Raw genomic sequence first — 18,314 nt, 5'->3', positions numbered from 1 at the left:
CATCTTTATCAAAATAAAATAACAAATGAATATCCTGTGCCTCCCAAGTTTGATATTTTCCACTTCCCCATGTCTGGATTTCTTTATTATTGTTAAACTAAATACTGCATAGCCAACTAAAACATTATGAACAATTTTTTTCTTTTTTTATTAAGACAGCGTATATGAATTATTTAATAAATTTATGAGGCTGCAGTCTTAAGGGCTTGCTTGGTTGAAGGTTTTGGGAGGTAAAATAAAATAAGGTTTTGGGAAGAACCTTGCTTGGAGGAGGAACTTAAGATGAAGGTAAAGGTTATGGGGGTTAGATGGAGGTTTTAAACCTCCATCTAACCCCAATTTTCCAACCCTCCAAATTGGAGGGTTAGGGAGGTTTTGAATAGGAATTAATTTTTTGTTGACCAAAATGCCCTTGGTCATTTACAACAATTCCAACATATTTAAAAAAAATAAACATATATAGACTTGCTCATCTTGCTTTCTCTGGCCCCTTCTTCATTCTCTCTCTTGCGGTAGCCCGATTCGAACCCTAATCGCAGCCACATCGCAGCCTTCTACTCCCTCCTTTTCAAGGTATGCTTGCTTATTGTTGATTTTAATCAACTTCAATGGTGGGTGGTGGTGGTTTTTGAGAGCAGAGATGGAGTTGCTTGTTTTCTTTGGTGCTAAAATGGAACTAGATTGTTCATTGTTCTTGTTTTTCTTTGTGTGTTTGTATAACATTTTAATTTGTTTGATGTTTTTATTTTGATTTATGTTATTCATTGTTCTTATTTTACTTGCTTATTAGAACATCTTCACGTGTTGATTGTAGCATGATAATGCTGAAAGGTTACATAGAATGATGTGAATGAGAGAATATGAAAGAAATAGGAAGAACATAGAGCAATCTTCACAACAAGCATACACATATATAATTAAACTATTTAAAAAAATTGTAAATAAAAATTACATATTAACCTACTCAAAAGTGCTTCAGTTCAAAGCAATATAGAAAGATTGACATGCACTCATTTGATACATTTCAATATCTACTTTAGAACATTAAAAGAAATTATTGAATCAGCATTACAAAATGATCAAGAATATTAATTAATATAGCAATAATCAATGGAGATATTTATGTAAACAAGGAGAGAATCATGTAAATTTCATTTAATTGTAAATGAATTTACAATTTTTGTCTTTCAACATAGGGGTAATTTGGTAATATTGCTATAAAACCTTACCTCCAATTACCTTCAAACCAAACACAACAAGGTTTCATAACCTCCATTTACCTTACCTTGCCCCAAGCAAGGAAGGGTTTAAAAACCTTTCTTTACCTCCCATTACTTTACCTTACTTTATTTTACAAAACCTCACAAAACCTTCATCCAAGCAAAGCCTAAGAGTAATGGGACCTTAATTAAGGTCATGTTTTCATAAAAATGATATTTTTAATTAATTAGCTTATTTGGTATAATAAAATTATGATTTTACCATAGACCATTTAATTTGTTAGCAATGATCTCTCTTACGTTGGACGTTTGTGTCCCGTAAATTTGACAAGTTTGAAATTAACTGCGTAGAATGAGGGCACAAATATTATAGAACTTACGTTTTCGTTACTTTTCTTGTGTGTTCACTCTTCACACGTGACTTCCCCATATTTATTAAATATTTTAAATTATTATTTCATAAAAAAAAATTGTGAAATATTTTTCATAAAATAGTTATGTGTTCGTTGTTGATTAAAAGGAAAAACATTTGCAGCTTTTGATAATTCTCAAAAAAACAAGTAAAGAGACTGAATTTTCTTTTTAACAATAACGACTGCCTCTTTTTTATTTTTTTTTAAAAAAAATTTCTAAATCATGCATCATTAATGCTTAAATAAGTCACCACTTTACTCCTTTTAACTTCTTTCATCATGCCTTGTGAGCTGACCTGGGTTTGTCTGGTCATGTGTGAGCTTTCAGTCACCAAGAGAGCTTGAGTGAGCTCACTTTACTAGTCTAAGCAAACACGCATTGAGACTGATAAAGCTTTCTCAACACGAAGAGTTCCTTGGGCAAGGTTTGAGCTAGCCAAGACTAGCTAGGGTGAGCTTGATTTGCTTGTCTCACTAAGCTTGCATGGATGCTAACAGGCTCACTTTGCCCTAAGCAGCTCATCAAGGCTTGAACAAGCTCATATTTTGCCTCAAGGAGCTTCTCGTGGTTAACTCTCTAAGAAAAGTAAAGATAATTAACATTTGTTGGAAGGCATTGCAAGATAATGGAAAAATAATTGTCATGGAAGATGTTATTCCTGAAAATATTGATGAAGCAAAGACCGAGAATGAGAACCAATTTCATGCTTAAAAAAATGGATTTTCTGGATTCAAAATTGTGCGTAATATTTATAGATCGTTCATCATGGAATTTTATAAATTAATGTAATTTGTATATGACTTTTTATTGAAGTCTTTTATGTATTTTTTAAAAAAAATAGATAAATCACATGTATTAAAATAATATTGAATCACTGTGTTGAAGTTGCATTTCTTAAGTAACCGTTTTGTTTTTTTTATTAATATGCGTATTTGGTTTTATGTGAATTTGGATTCCCATGTCTAAAAGAATAAATAAAATAAAATGCTCCATCTAAATCCATCTAATAAGTGTTCCCATTCTAATAATAATAATAATTTATATATCTAGACATATATTTAAAATAGATGTATTATGTATAATGGCTTGGGAACATTTCAAGGAACAATTATGAATCCTTTTAAAAATATTATTGCACTTAAATATTTGTTTGCATTAATTATTGCATTAGTAATAGAAAATGTTTAATTGTATTTAGTAATTTTGTCTTTGCATATATTTAAAATAGATATATAACTGCTCAAAGAACTTTCCAAGAAACAATTATGAATTATTTTAAAAATATTATTGTACTTAAATATTTGTTTGTATTAATTATGACATTAGTAGTAGAAAGGTTTAATTGCATTCGTTAAGTTTGTCTATACATATATTTAAGGGTAAACTACCTAGATAGCCCTTAAACTATGGGGTTGTTCTTATTTTGGTTACTGAACTTTAAAAAATTTCAATTGCATCCCTAAACTATTTATTTCCTTTCAATTAAGTTCTTCTGCCGAATGACGTTAACGGCAATCTGACGTGGCTCGCCACGTCATTGGCAACATTCCAGGTCAGCTTGCCTCAAATGCCACATGACTTCGTTTCTTTTCCCTCTACAATAAATATATTTTTTTTTTACTTTCCCTTTCGTTTATCCACAAGGAAACCTTGATGTTCATGGCGCCAGGCAAGAGATTGAGCAATTACCGCAGAGGTGAGCATGTAGAGAATAATATTAAGGTAGGTACCCTTTCTTGAAGCCCATCCTCTTCTCTTCCCCTGGCCAAGAAGCTCCTTGGTGTTTGATTTTAGTGTTGATTTTTGTAAGTTTGCTTTGAAAACTGTAATAATAAGGTGAAGTGAAATAGAGACCAGTAGAGAAGAATCTCAACTTGAAGACAGATAGCTTAGGCTTTGAAATTATTTGTAAAAAAAAATGATTGCATGTCTGGATAGTATTGTTTTGAGATTTTTTTTCACTTTTATATTTGTCCTTTTGTATGTCTCATTCATACATAGATCCAAACTAAATAGCAAAGAAAATGAAAGAAGTTGTGCGGTCATGTCGTACATGTATGCCGACACTGTCTGTCATTACTCAATAACAATACACATATTTGGGAGATAGAAAGCCATTGTCAAACATTGTCTCATTCATACACAGATTCTTTTCTTCACTTTCTTCTTCAATAGCTCACTTCACCTAGCATAATGATTGTTGGAAAGATAGAAAGAATATTAGGGTTTTGAGGTTTAAATTGGGAAAGATGGGGATTTTCACTGTGGAGGGAAAAAAATATGGAAGAGAAATGTGGCATATGAGGCAAGCTGACGTGGAAAGTTTCCAGTGACATGGTGAGCGAAGTCAACTTATCGTTAACACCATTAGCCAAAAGGACTTAATTGGAAGGAAATAATTAGTTCATGGATGTAATTGAAATTTTTAAAAGTTTAGTGACCAAAATATAAACAACCCCATAATCTAATGATAATCTAGGTAGTTTACCCTATATTTAAAATAGATGTATAACCGCCTTTAGAACATTTTAATAAACAATTATGAATCCTTTTAAAATATAAAATTGATGTATAACAAACATTTTAAGGAACAACTATGAATCATTTTAAAAATATTATTGCACTTAAATATTTGTTTGCATTAATTATGACATTAGTAATAGAAAAGGTTTAATTGCATTCGTTAATTTTGCATTGAATATTCCATTAAACCTTTCAAAACAATTTGTTCTCTTAGTGCCATTTTGCTTCAAGAAATTAAATCATTTTGGTCAAATAATTTGGTCTTGTTATGTATCAAATTTCTTAAGCTAATGTTTAGTCATCTTGGAGAGCTAACTTGATAGGGACGAATCTCGGTCATCTACAGAATGCAAGTGTACATGCCGATTGAATAATAAAGTGTGCTAAGGGTATCAGTCAACATGGAACTGGAGAGTACTAGAACTAGATCTAAATCTAAATCTAGAAAATTAACCTAATCAACTAGTAAAGAGTGAAAATAAGCTAAAAACAAGATTGAAAACGTGAAAAGAAAGTATGGCTAAACATGCATAGAAAGCTGGTGTCCGGGCATAGATTTCATCTAGAGTTTGTTTGGTCCATAACAATGGTTGTATAAGTCTAGCGATCTAAATTGAACTGAGAAAGTTCCTAAATTATACTACCCTTTCTCAAGGTAAGTAGTAACTAATCTTATATGGCGCTAATACAAACAACCCTACGACTGTAGTACACTCTATGAATTCTTTACAAGAATAAACAATCATTCAAAATATAGACAATTCTTCTTTTGAAGTAATTGTTCCTAATCCCATACAAAATATAATCGAGATCTTTCTTTGAAACTACTCTCTGTGATTGATATACAAATAGAATTGGTTGTTAATTCATTCAAAAAGATTATGGGAGGAGAACTCTCAATTTTAGAGTACCATATCTCTAGGCAAACAAATAATCCCCTTCAGTCGCAGCTTGCCTATGCAAGATGGGTCTCTCGACTCATCACACAAGCACATCAAATATGAATCTAGGGATCTCTGATAGGGACACAAATGTACATGCTGATCGCGTAATAATATTGTGCTAAAAGTAGAGTGTCGGTCCACAGGGAAGAAAGTGAATACTAGTAGTAACTCTAAATCCGAAAATTAGCCTTAATGATCAAATGTCATGTGTGTGAACAATAACAAGTAAAATAAGAAAATATGAGAAATAATGGGATAGAAGTCAAGGAAGAGAGCGATGTTTGTGCGTAGCATCCCTCTAAGGTTATGAAGTGTAGGACAAAGATCATCTAGATATGCAATCCTATTTGAAGTGAAAGATTTCCAAAATTATACTAAATCTCGATTTCTTAGGCGAAGAGTAGTTGAATAGGTGCAAAGCTGATACAGACATCCACACGATTGCAGTAACACTCTATGAAACTTTATTGTGGGCTAATGACAATCTCTTAAGTAGATAATCTCCTCCAAAGAGAGATTATTTCTAATCTGAATACAGAGCATAAATGTGATTTTTCCTAAAATCCACTCCACATAATTACAAAGAGCACAGTGATTGCTAATAATTCACTCGAGAGAATTGAGGAAGACGGAGTCTAGCTCCAAAGTATCCTATACCCAGGCTTACGTATAATTCTCTCTAATCACTGATGTCTATGCTAGGTGGGTATTTATACTCATCACGTAGCACATCAAACATAATAGCTAGGGCTTTCGCCTCATTAGCAACCAAGCATTCAAACACGATATTAGATTCAAATAGAAGTGATTGCAATTAAAAAAACAATTAAAGCATGAAAGATCTAACAACTAATGTCAAAGAAGTAAAACCTATAGTTCAACTACGGCCAAACATCTACAAATTAGCCTCCATTGATGGAGGGCAAACATTCAAGATACAAATAATAGAAGTAAACATGAAATCCATAAAAACCCCCTTTTCAATTATATTGATGAATAATCGCCGAAGAAACTCTTTAAGAAGTTTCCGTGCACGCCGTCATGATGAGCTTGACGACTACAATCTTCAATCACCTTGAATGTTGAGCCAAATGCCCCTTGAAATTGCTCCTTAGGTGCTGGAGATTTGCCTCTTATCTTCCCTAACTTCGCCTCCAAGAATTGCCCAAAAGAAAAGAATTGGATGCCCTAAAAATCCTCATCAGGTTTATTTATACCCAACTGCTTATGGGTTGTTTACGGGCGTAAGGATGTGGCTGTAAGGGAACTTGAGAAGATAATCGTGAGCCCTACGAGAATACTCACTGCTGTAAGTCACGTCCGTAAGATCTTCTATATATGTTGCAATCCCGCTTATGGTTGTAAGCGCTAGATCATAAACTTCATTGTTCTGCTTCTTGCGATCACCCTTATGGGCGTATGCTATGGTTGTAAGCTCCTCTAGATAGCCCTTACAGGTATCCTTATGAGCATAAGCCATGCCCATGAGATCCTCTGAATTAGCTATGAATCTCTCATAGCATAAGCATGCCCGCAAGGTTCTCTGGAATTTACTTACGGTGGTTAGGTTAGCCATAAGCTGCCCGTAAGCCACCCAGTCTGCCTTATCCTTGTTCTAATGATACTGAGAGAGCACCAACTTCATCGTTTGAGATCTGAAATGCTTTCGTTGTCTCTCTCTCATCTTGAAGCGTGACCCTATGAATGTTAATGCAAAACACACAATATTTAGCATTGAGTTCCACAATATGGTTCTCATACATGCCGATAGAGTGTACAGAATGATATAAAATACATGAAAATTATACACTCATCAATCTCTCCTTAGTAGAATTCAAGACAATAGATATACGTAATTGAATTCAACAATGAAGGATTGCAATTAATAATCAATGTAAAAGCATTCAAGATCCACAACCAAAGTCAATCAAATCATAAACTCTAGAGTTCATCTATGCCCAAACACATATAAATTAGTTCTCCATCAAAGGAGAACAATCAAACAAAATACAAGAGATAATTTACATGATTGAAAGTATAAAACTCCCTTTTCTAATATTTCTCTTTGAGTTGCCGATGAATTCTCCTCCTATCTTCCACAAACACCGAGAAAAGAGTCCTCAACGGCTTTAATGATGTTTCTCGAAGGTATGTGAGTCTCCTCTTCTTAATCGATTGCCCTAGAAAGTTTGTTGAAGTTTCCCCTTTTCACCATAGGCTTGGTCAAAAGATATCTTAAAACCCTCATTGGCATCTTTTATACCTAGTCACTTACGACCACCTTACGAGCGTAAGAACAAGGTCGTAAGGAGCTATAAATGATTTGTCGCGTGTGTTACGGGCAGACAAGCCGTAAGTTTAAAATTTTACATTTGTGTATTATTGAATATCCTTTTGTACACTTTTTCCATGTATATTAAAGTATTCTTATGAAAAATGATGCTAAACATGGTGAAAAACATATTCTTAGGTACCAACTAGTGCTTAAGGATGAGAGAGAGAGAGAGAGAGAGAGAGAGTCAAAAGAAATAATTAATAGGCTAAATGAAGAAGATGGAGTTCTCTCAACATCAATAACTGAAGAATAGGCCAAACAAAACTCTTTCTGGGTACCTTACAGCCGTGTTTACGGCCGTAAGCCTCAGGTAGGGAACCTTAAGGGTATGCTTATGATTGTAAGGGGTACATAAGGATTAAATAAAGGGACTTATAGACATGACTTACGCTTGTAAGTTAGACCATATATTGTCCACAGGAGCTTTCAGGGAGGACCATACGCTTATAAGGATAATGACAAGAACAATCCAGAGAAAATTACGACCTAGCGCTTATGGCAATAAGTATGCTCGTAAGACACGTGGTTCATTATCTCCAGCTCGTCATGGCCTCATTATTATGTCGTAAGCTGCCTATAAGTGAACTAGGTATAAAAGATTCTGATGAGAGTTTTGAAATAATCTTTTGATGGCTAAGCTTTGGTAAAGAGGGGAGAGTTTTTTTTTCTAGATTTCTGAGGGCGGTTCATCAAGGAGAGGAGGCTTACCCATGGGTTGAAGCCATCCAAGAGCACCTTGGCGGTGTTCGTGGAAAGAAAAGAGGAAGTTCTTTGGCAATCTCAAGAGGCACAATTGAAAATGGGTTTTAATGCTTTCAATCATACTTGTTGTCTCTTGTGAATTGTTAGATTGCTCTCCTTTGATGGAGAACTAATTTTGTAGGTGTTTGGGCATAGATGAACTCTAGAGTTAATATTTGATTGACTTTGGTTGTGGATCTTTCATGCTTTTTGATTTTCAATTGCAATCTTTTATTTTTGAATTTAATTATGTGTTCTTATTGTCTTAAATGCTATTGAGGTGAAAGACCTAGATTCTTGTTTGATGTTCTTGTGTCAAGAGTCATGAGACCCACCTAGCATAGGAAAGCCACGATTGAAGGAGAATTGTGAGTACGCCTAGAGATAAGGTAATTTGGAATCGAGAGTTCTCCTCCCACAATCTTTCCAAGTGAATTGGCGAGTAATTCCGTATTCTTTGCAATCATAGGGAGTACTTCTAGATAGATATTTTGGTTCTACTTTGTATGGAATTAGCGGTAATCACTTTGAAAGAAGGATTATCTACATTTTGAATTCCTTCCATTCGTGTTAAGATTTTATAGAGTGCAATGCTATCGTAAGGTTCTCTATATCATTATCATACCGGATTAGTTAATATTTACCTTGAGAAATAAAATAGTATACTTTAAGATTTGTCTCAGTTCAATTAGGATTACTACACTTACAACCATTATCCTAAACTTATAAAACCCTAAAGGGAGTCTACGCCCAATTACCCTGTCCTCTTGCTTGTTTAGCCCTATTTACTTTAGTACTTTGGAATTTTTCTTTCTTTTTCGTTGTTTCAGATTGCACTACTTGATTAGGCTAACTTTCAAATTAAAGATTATTACTAGTAGATTTGTTTTATTTGTAGATCGATACCTTGCTTCTCAGCACACTTCATTACAATATTGGTATATATGCTTGCATCCCTATCAAGTATTTTTAAAAAGATTCATAGTTGTTCGTTGAAATGGTCCTAAGCTAGATTATATTCTCTGAACAGATTATACATTTATTTTAAATATATAGATGATTATTGTTATTATTATAACTATCGTTGTTGTTGTTGTTGTTAGATGGAGTGTTTTATTTTTCTTAAGACATAGAAAACCAAAAACAAAGTGGTAAGTTACAAAATGCAACTTTAACATTGTGATTCTCTTTTATTTTAATACCTGTGATTTATTCATTTTTATTGAAAAATACATAAAGGACTTCAAAATCCAACAACCCCCTTATATGATGTCTTATCATCTTTTTTTACAAAAAAATACTTGATTAAAGAATTGACTCTTTCCCAATGCATCATTTAGACGTAGTAATAAGGAGTGTGTCTGTTTGGGATATCTTACCCATGTTAAAAAAACAAAAAAACATATATTAAATCATTTTAAAGTTATCATATATATATATATCCATATGCATGTAGCTGTAGGCTTATAATCATGATAGACATTGATATATTTATGTGCATTTATATAATAAAAATATATATATAATCCACCTTTTATTTATTTTTAACCAAAAATTAAACCTATAGTGAAATTTAAAAAAAGTTACTTATGTATATATTTGTGTGGATGAAAAGTTATTATAGGAACAAAACAAAAAAAAAAATTGAGTGAAGTTAGAATACATATAATGATATAAAAACTTAATTATTCTAATACTTTCAAGAAAATTTTTTGAATGTTTAAACATTTTTTTTTTTTCAAAAAGCACATAGTTTTGCTATGTTTAAATTTTTTTTAACATTGAATTAGCAATTTCAGTAACTAAAAGTACTTTTTATTTCTTATAAATAGTTTTAAGAAAAGTAAAGATAATTAACATTGGTTTAGTAGGAAAGAAAAACTTTTAGTTTACTTATCTAAGAATATATGATCAAGCTTATTAAAAATTATTATAGCTCCTTTATTCATGCACCAACAATAGTTGGTGCGGTCTCACATAGCAACATTTCTTTTCTACATTGCCAACGACCTGCGGGTCTATTGGTACACGGGTCGCCGATAGAGCTCTTACCGCGTGATGAGAGTTCGATTCTCGGCTGAGGGCACATTTCTGGGAGTTGTGAATAGTGGTTGTGTACGAGTGGTTCTATCGCCCACGTGAGCGCAGCCTCGTCCCCACTTGTTCCATCGAGGCTTGTGCACGTCCCTGGAGTCTCTAGTGAGTTCGCCCCGCTCCTCTTCCAAAAAAAAAAACATTCTTTTCCTACATTCATGTATTAGTTTGTTAAAGATAAGTACACCACCTTAGCCTTATCTTTTATCTATTTGAATTTTGAATCATTGTAACTGCATTTTTACTGGGTTTGTTATATATAATTGCATACAATGTTATCATTCTGTGAAATACAATACAGTAATCCTTCTTGAGCTCCATTTGTTTCAAAAAAGAAAGTTATACTTGGTTTCTATACAGAGGGCATATATCAGGCATGCAGTATTAGATGGGAGTGCCCCATTTGAGAAGACTAATGGAATGGCATTGGATGAGGACAAAGACCCACATAACAATGAGATGCTCAACAAAGCTATGTTCAACCACACCACTATACTCATGAAGAAGATGCTTGAAAACTATAAGGGATTTAAGAGCATTAATATGCTTGAGGATGTGGCCGGTGGCCATGGTGACAATCTTTCCATCATACTATCAAAGTACCCCCGCATCAAAGTCAATAACTTTGATTTTTTACCTCATGTGGTCACTCAAGCAAAACATCTTCAAGGTTAATCTTGATCTTAATTAACTTGTAGTTAAATATGTTTAGAACATGCATGGTTTTACATTAAAAGTTGGTTGTGATTGTTTGTGTGCAGGAGTGGAGTTTCAAGGGGGAGAGATGTTTGGTAGTATCCCTGGTGATGATGTCATCTTCATGAAGGTTTGTTGATTAGCTAGCTTAATTTTATTCATAAAATAAATATAAATAGTAAAAAAATTATTTAAAAAAATGGTGACATGATTCACAATATAAAAAAAAGATACTATTTAAAAATAACATTTTTTGTTTTTAATTTGTTGCTAATTAAATTCAGAAATTGATTCGAAATATAATTTATCTGTTTCGAAAACCCTTATTTCTAATTTAAATAAAAAGGGGAAAATATTCCGTTTCTAAATTTGAAACGGATTGAAAACGGCAACCAATTCATTTCTAATTTTTAAAAATTACTTCTAAATTACTGTGTAATTCTATTTCCAAATTTAGAAATAAATTTGAAACAAAATTATTACTATACAAAATTAAAAATGGGTTTTAAAAAAAATTTTATGTTTTATTTTTGTTCCACACTGTTGGAAATAAAATTAATTTTTGTTTCTAATCCATTTCTAAAGTTATTAAAATTATGAAAATAGCAAAGCTAATAAAAAAAACAAAATGTACACTTTTTACCCGTTTTATCTTCTAAATGAAAACCAATGAAGCATTCACCAGTTTGCAAGCACTCTGTGCGTAACCTCTCCATTATTGCGCCAAATATCATATTTACATAAATAAAAAATTGTAATATTTATTTATTTTTTTAACAAAAAGCTCTTTTTATTCTAAAATAAATATACATCTTAATGTATTAAAAAAACCGAGCTATGGATTTGACTTGTCACCTTTATTGTGGGAGGAGGAAAAAATACCAACTCTCTTATTACAATATTGGTTATTTTTTTATGTATTAAAAATATTTTTTTCATTAATAATTTTTTTTATAATTTTTAAAACAAATCTTTTCTATTTCATTTCCCCTCTAAGCTTCATTAAAAAAGGGTTTGTACAAGGGCACCTTTTCAAAATCATTTATTAATCTACAAGTATTATTTTTGTACTTTCATCCGTTTATAATGATTGGCATCAACTAACTATTACTAGTACAATTTTAATGATGTCATTATCAAGACTATGACTTTTTTATTAAATAAAAACTTAAATGATAAACAAAAATAGAGGTGGTTGGTATAGGTTTTGTGGGACACATTATTTTAATAATTTAATTTAGTTTAACTCTAGAAAAAAAAATTAATTTAGTAAAATGACTTATTTTATACACTATTTTATAAGTAAGTCCATCACACATTGTTAGTGCATGAGCACAAAATTGGTATTATTTGATAACTTGCCCAGCTGAAGATTGTTGATGATAAAACATACAATGACATGGCACTTGTGATGATGTGGCCTTCAGAAAAGACTTAGCAATTTGAAGAAAATATTTTGGGCTAAAAATTATTTAAAAAGGAGTTAATATTTGAAGGAAAAAAAAAATATATAAAACAATGATTATCTCACTTAAACAGCAAGCAAACCTATACTGGCTATATATATTTGGTAAGAAAAAGATTTCATCTATACTTGGCACCGTAGCTCGAACCACAAACTTGGAAGGTGAAAATTGAAAACATGATTAAGGTTGGTAATTAGAAGATTGTGAGGACCAAATTTGGGTGATTTTGAGATCAAGTTGAGTAGAAGAGCTTTGAGATAGTTGAACACTATTTTTAGTATGGTGAAATTGTGCCTTAGTAGGGTGCAACCCTTGAGAGGGTGGTGTTGACGGGATTGTGAGAAGCTTAGCTAGTTCCTGCTAGTTCGCGATAGGGAGAGGATTCGAAGGTATTTGACACAAACACAACCAGAGAGTTTGAGGCATTTCGATGTCACGTTGCATGATCGGTTATAACTTAAGTTGCAACGGCTAAATTTAAAAGATGTCCTAGTTAATAGCCGCAAAGATTCTAGAAAGAAAAAAAATTTATGTGTAGGATATGGAGACATTTATATAAGACAAAGCTATGAAGATTTAGGGTGCGTCACAACGAAAGAGACCCCCCACCCTTTCACGCAAGAGTGTGGGTGAGAAGGTGGGTATAGGAAAATAAAAAAAAAATTATTCTAATTTTTGGTGAGGATGAATGGGAAATTTGTACTCATATTTGTTTATCTCTTTTAGTGATTTATCTCCTGGCTAGCTTGGCCCTCTAGATGTAAGCTATTATTGAGTTGAATTGGATAAACAATCCTAGTTTTTTTTTTTAATTAGTTGTGTGTGTGCTTGCCTGAATTATTGAGTGAATATCAACCCGTAACATCCTGGCAAAATTATCATATATTTTATCAACTTAAAAAATAAATAATAATTATTAAATCACTACCACAAATTGTATTTTAGTGATAACAAAATTTATCACTAAAACCAATAATTTTAGGCACAATTAGTAATACTAGAAAATTTTAGAAGTCGTCACCTCCTGTCAAAAATACCTCCGATGCTAATACAAGAGTGACCATTTTAGACAAATGGTCACAATTATTCCATATTTTTGTTACCAATTTCACGACACTAATAAATTTAATACTTGTGGCAAAGCGATGTGGCTACAATAACCTTATTTATTTATGTCAATTTTGTTGGCACAAAAAATTTTTAATTGTGACGAATAAAGTGCTCACAATAATTTGTTATGTTGTGTCAATTTTATTGACACAAGAAAAATGATAAATTGTGACGAATAAGCCATCACAATAGTGACAAAATGTTTTTGTCAATAGTAATATTTTTATTGGTGACCAATATTTCGTCACTAATGTTACTTTGAGATTTTGTTATATGTTTATTATTGTCACAAATAAAATTATTAATTTAAAAATAATATTGTCCCTAAAATAAAAATTATGCTACGCTAATTTTGTCAATAATATAATAAATTATTTGTGATAAGTATAAAGTTTATTTAAATATTTTTGTCAAGACAAATTTTTAGTAGCAAAAATATTGTCACACAAGAAAATAAATTATTTAATATTATATGAAAATAAATAAATAAATATCATCAAAAATATAAAAATTCAAAATTTGAATTTATAAAATTGGAAATTTTAATATCCAAAATACAATTATAAAATTTTCCTTTAAAAAAAACACTAATAAACAATCACTACAACAAAAAAGTGATTTGTGATACATTTTTGCGACACAATAAATAAAAAATGTGTCGCATATCGCAATTTGCAATATAATCTGTGACACAGTAGAATGTGTCACGTTTCAGATGTCGCAAATTTTTGTGACACTTTTAAAAAATGTGTCGCAAATTTGCGATACAAAATGAAAATGTTACAAATTTCATCGCAATTCATGAGTCTTCTAAAAAAATATTTGCAATTCAATTTGCATTGATATGCGACATTGTTTGCGACACATTTTTTGTGTCGCAAACTGTGTTGCAAATGTGAGATTTTTGCAACAAAACTTGCGATACATTTTGATTGTCGCAAAACTTTTTGTGTTGCAACTATGTGACAGTTTTTGCACCAAATCTTGCACCACATTTATATTGTCGCAAATTGTGCTGCAAATTATGTTACAACTTTTTAAACATTTTGCGACCCATTTTTATTGTCGCAAATTCTGTCGCAAATTAATTATTCATAACAAAAAAAAAAAACTGCAATACGGTTTCTGATTATTTGCAATAATTTTGAAACACTTTTTACAAACCTGTTTTAAAGCCAAACTTGCAATCATCAATAATAACTTTTATAATACATTGCAAAATAAACATTCCGATCCATAAGTATCCAAAATAACAATCCAATACAAAATATAGTAGTCAAAACATTTAATAGAACAAAATCCAGTTCATTTTACATTGAAGTAGAATGACAAGTTTGTATAATCTTGTTGTCCATCTTGAAACATAAACATGGCGAACAGAGAGATTTTAGTAATAACTCGAGTATATATAATTGCAATAAGTTTCAGAATGTCTTTGTATGGGCAAGAGTGAAGGGGAGACGATGGAGATTGCTCAAGAAGATGACTTCAACATCTTCTTATATTCCTGAAATGTTCCTGAATATGGGTTGACTTTTCCCTCAGACGCCATCCATAGCTCACCAACACTGCCTGATATCAAGTGTTCATCATGGCTCACATGCAAAACATTGAGCAAATAGGTCAAGAAATTGTGTGATTTTATGCAAGGAATTGAGTTTTGGGTCTTCAAATGAAGAGTTTCAGTGAGATAAGAATATACTATTAGAACCCCTCCTTGGAAAATGACTAGGCCTTGGATAAGTGCCTCAACTACATCCAAGTCTTGAAACACAGTACAAATTTTAAATTAGGATCTTCTCACTTGTATGAACTAGCTGTAAACTTTTGGCATGATAACAATAACAGCTACAACCAACAAAAGAAACTAGCAATCTTCGACAACAAACTATTAATACTAGGGAATAACACAGAGACAAAGTATCAACAGCGCAATGAGAAGCATACATGTACTACAGAGTTCAATAGCATTGCCACTATCAGTGGCAGTGGTTTTCTAACCCAGCTTACCTCACTGCAGAGAAGATAAAACAAGGAACAGAGAAACTGAAATTATAAGATAACTCAACCCAACCCATGCGAGGAATTGTTTCTTTACCCTATCCCACACCGGAGGACCTCATGGTTTTGCTCTATAATAAGTGCATCCCTTTCGAGTCATCCTTAAATCAATTTACACCTTCCATCACAAAATAGGGTTCACCAAACTATCTCAATCTACTGATAGGATCAAACTATTATATTTTGCGACGTCCTAAGATGGTCATTTTTTGCAACACAATTAGGTTCTTTTTGCAACATTTTTGGTTTTTTGTCCCTCATTTTTGCAATTTGTGTCGCAAATTTGCAACACTTTTACGCGTTACAAATTTATGTGTCGCAAATAGAATTTTTTGTTGTAGTGAATCATCATTGAAAAATTCAATAAACCTAACTTTGAAGATTAAAAACGATAAAGCAAAAAAATAATTATCTCTTATCCATTGCATAAACTAAGCAAAATAATTTAAGAAAAGAAAAATAAACAAATTTTGTGACCATCAATAACATGTACCTTTACATCAAGAGCTAGTTGAGTCACTTCTCCAAATCAAATGAAGCCGAACCATTGTCATTGATCTCCATAGGCACATAATTACGCAAGGCTTCACACTTTTTATATGTTAAGTTCATTGAGGATATATATCTTTTTAAATTTTAATTTAAAAAAAATTATATTATCTCGATTTTATTTTGTGTGATTTGGTAAATCTCTACTTAATTTTAATTTTAAAATTTTTCTCTAATACTATAAAACTGATGCAGCGATATACTCGAACTGTTGATTCGCACACGAATACCCAGTACAAGCCTTCAAAACCTGTTGATCAAAGATAGCCAGGAATTGGAAAGAGAGTAAATTTTATTACTCAAGAGAATAACTATTACAAAACTGAATTCCTCTTGCCCATGAGGCTTACATTAAATAGGAAAAAAAATATCAAAGATATGAAAATAATCCTAAAAGCGGAGATAATTCAAAAAAATATACCAAAATTGGTAAATTTTTCAAATACCGGCAAGAAATAAAAAGAGTTAACAAAATAAAGACTAACGCTATAAACGGCTTACAAATCAGAGATTTCTAGCCAAAGAAATGGCGAAATCAATTATTACTAAAAATAGCAAAATCAAGGTTTTCGAGGGCCTAAGCGATGGAATTTGGCGAAATCATGCATGACTCACGAGTTTGCGCAGAAACTCGTGACTTGTGTTTGTTGGCCCGTTTCCCATCGGACTAGGCCCAAGTAACCTAAAAAAACTCCATTTGCCCGTGAATTACCAAAATACCTTTATTACTTCGAGTCCCACTTCCGCATGAACGCGCATGCCATCTCCTCAATACGTCCCGCATCAAAATCCTAGGTATAATCTAGTTTAAAAGCTTGTTTTCTATCCCTTAAAATATCAATTTTGAGGATTGGATAAATAATAACGACTTGCAAAACAATGAATTTGGAGGATAATTTTTTACATCGATTTTTATCTCATATTTTTATAAATATTTTTTAAAATTTGAATAGATTTTCTTTTATAAAGCGTATATATAGACACACAGATATCTTAAAATATGTTAAACATACTTTAGGGTTTTTTGTCACAACATTTAGTAGATATTAATAGTTGAATTTTTTTGTGACAAAAAAATGTGATCACGAACAAATAAAAATATTATTTACGACACTACACGTATATCAATAGTGACAACGTAATTAAATCTCGTCACAATTATAATAGTTTTAGTGACAAAAAAATCATCACAATTAATTTAAACAATAGTATTAATTAATTTTTTTATCACCAAAAATTCATATTTGTGACAAAATGATTAATAGTTACAAAAAAAATCATAATGTCGTAATTCTTGTTGTACAAGTATAATTTATTTGGTATATTAAAACTAGATTGGTGAAAGTCAGGCCTATATTTTTACTTTTTTTTTAATATTGTTTTGGATACTTTTGGTATTTTTATGTGAAAAATAATTGTTTATTTGGTAAATGATTGATGAATATATATATATGGAATATTCTTCTTCGCATTGTAGATACGTATTTATATTTTTTTGTATCTAAAATTATTGACACAAAAGATAAGTTGTATAATTGTGATGGATACTAAATTGTCACAATTGAAATTGTAATAGTGACAAAATAATTAGTTGTCACAACTAATCCAAACTATTGTGAGAACAAAAAGTTATAGTAATGATAATATTTCTTGTCACAATTACACATCACAATTTAGTTGTGGCATATACTAAATTGTCACAATTATCACTATTATAGTGACAAAAACATAAGTTATCACAATTAAATTAAACAATAGTGTCTTTTATTTTTTTAACATAAAAAACATAATATTTGTAGCAAAATAACTGGGTGACACAAAAAAATTGCCACTAAAAATCTTTAACTCTTTTAATGAATATTGTTGTGTCACTTTGTTTTTATGAAATTAGTATCACTTTAGTCAAATAACTTAATTTTATTATGTATCATACCTCTTTTGTTGTAGCGCAATTATTTTAGAGAGCCTAGCCATTCAAAATATAATATATTTGACATATTATCATTGTTGCTATTTTTGAAACAGTAAGTTGCATCTTCAATAAATATTACAAGCGGTTTTTTAATTAATTATCATTAAGATTGATTTAATGTTCATGTTTTGGTTATTTAAAATAATTATATTTATTTAAAATTAATATTATTAATCATGCCGGCCTGCT

This window comes from Dioscorea cayenensis, chromosome 2 (assembly GCF_009730915.1).
Source record: "Dioscorea cayenensis subsp. rotundata cultivar TDr96_F1 chromosome 2, TDr96_F1_v2_PseudoChromosome.rev07_lg8_w22 25.fasta, whole genome shotgun sequence".
Lineage (NCBI taxonomy): Eukaryota > Viridiplantae > Streptophyta > Magnoliopsida > Dioscoreales > Dioscoreaceae > Dioscorea > Dioscorea cayenensis.
Note: the sequence above shows the minus strand (reverse complement) of the source record.